Here is a 2,185-nt window from a genome sequence, read left to right as displayed (position 1 = left end):
AATGCTGGCGTGTAAGAAAAGCATGGGGGTGCAAGGTGATATTGGGACAGCCCAGACAGACGATCACACTTACTTCTTCTGGAGCTTTGTCTCCCTTTCCAGTTCAGATTGCCAGCTCTTCAGGGCAGGGTCTGCTGCTTTCATCTGGGGACCGATGCCTGGGGACTCAGATCTCGGGGAGATGTCATCTTGCAACCAGCAGCCCCAGTGAGAGACACTGCAAAGGGCAGCATAGAGAAGCCAGTGCCTGCTCTACTTCTATGCACAGAAAGGCTCCTTCTGGGATACTGTTAAGAAGGGAATAAAAAAAAAAAGGATAATTGTTATATATGAAAATACCACCCCCTGACTCCCACCAGCCCCCTCCTGCAGCTCTTGTGTTACCCTCGTGTCTATTTTGGGGCCGGGGCACGCATTGGAGAAGCACAGTATCACTGCTGCACATGTCCACAAAGGCCACCCCCTGGCCTGTGACTTAGCCTTTTCTTCCATCAGACTGAAATTACCCTCTACCATCAACAGTGGAAATCTCCTTTCACTGAGGAAGGTCAAGGACTTCCCTTCAGCCCTGTGGGGAAGGAGCCATGACTGGGGCCCACCAGAATATGGCATTTCTCTTCCATGGGCTATTCTGGGATTTTGAGATGTGCTTTCACCCCGAAGGGAGACAAAACCTAAGTTTTCACTGACCACAACTGCCGACCCTAAAATGTCGAAACAACAATCCTCGGACATTTGGGATCGACCCAAACTCTCAACACGGACGCAAATATTTTGCTTCGAAATGTTGGTTCCAAACATATCATTTCAAATTGCTGCTGCAACGTTTTGTCAAAATTGACATTTTCCCGCCAAGAGCCAAAACTAGGATAAAACTGTCTTCTCTTAAGAAAGCGATTCTTCTTTGGAAAATTCTTGGCAGTACTAGGAAGGGTGAGTCCAGCCCCCTGGGCCTTTCTGGGATGGCTTATGCATTTTTGAGTGCTGGACAGTGCGGGCTTTGTCTGGCGCAGCCCTACACCGATCGCAGGCACTTTGCAGATCAGTAATAACGCTTGCTGCAGCCCCCAGCCTCTGAGACTATGACATGGGTTTAGACTATTTCTCAGTCTGGTCAATAGATTTATCCTGTGCAGTTTTGCTTGTGGATGAAGAGCTCTTAGGTAAAGGGCAAACCTGGAGCAGAGGAGAAGGGCAGAGATGCAAACGGTTCGACTGCTCTACTCCAGCAGCTCTCATAGGGGCAGATGGGGAGTTTCACTTGTTATGGATATGTTGACAGCTGAGTAATGCCACCATCCCTTGCTCAGATAGCAAAGGAAGCCAAAGCGGCTTGAAAGGGTTGGATGCCATCCTGGACATGTGGCTAAGGGCTATGAAAATCACCCAGCATCTGGACTTCAGCAGGCATCAGCTGCAGCAAGGTAGGATCTGAAAGGAACCTACGGTCCTCAAAACCAGCCCAGTCCTCCAGTGTGCATCCATCCCTTCCCTTGCTCAGGTCCATCTGTAAATGAAAGGACGTGCTTCCAGAGCAGGCAGCTGGTAGGATCCTGCCCAAGTCACAAAGCTGAGCCAAGGCCAGTGGCTGGACACAGCCCATCATGGGCTTGAAGAGTGCCCAGGGTCCAGCATATTCCTGGTCTTCACACCCCAGGCAGCATGAGCAGACGGGCAGGTCTGGGGGGACCGAACAAGCAGATGGCCGGCAAGGAAAAGGATCAACGTTCTTCCAGCTGGGGTTTTGCTCCGTAGCAAAACAGACACAGCTAGGAGGGTGGAAGAAGCTGGCCCCCAAGCACCACGGCTCTGAGGAACTACCCAGGCCTTGCAACATACCCAATGACGAGCGTCAGAGCAGAGGAGGTGTCAAATGCTACCAGATGAGAGGGCGAGAGGTATACGGGGGTGGGGGGAGAATCAGCCCCTCGGGGTTTAGCCGGTTCTAAGCTCCACAACCCCAACGCACGCGGGGCTTTCCATTCACTTCCACCCTCACGTCCTCTCTAATCCCACTCCCAGAGCTGACCCGGTCTGAACGCTGCTACGTGGCACCAGAGGGGATTTCATTTCAAAAGCAATTTCTTTGAGAAAGTTCTCAGCAACGGGAAGACGGAAATTGAGATGAAACTATCCCAATCGCCCAGGCTATCTGGAGCTCCAGCGAGAGGCAGAGCGGCTCTTT

This window comes from Alligator sinensis, unplaced genomic scaffold, assembly GCF_000455745.1.
Source record: "Alligator sinensis unplaced genomic scaffold, ASM45574v1 scaffold1241_1, whole genome shotgun sequence".
Taxonomy (NCBI): domain Eukaryota; kingdom Metazoa; phylum Chordata; order Crocodylia; family Alligatoridae; genus Alligator; species Alligator sinensis.
The sequence above is the reverse complement of the archived record's forward strand: the minus strand, read 5'-3'. Positions refer to the sequence as shown.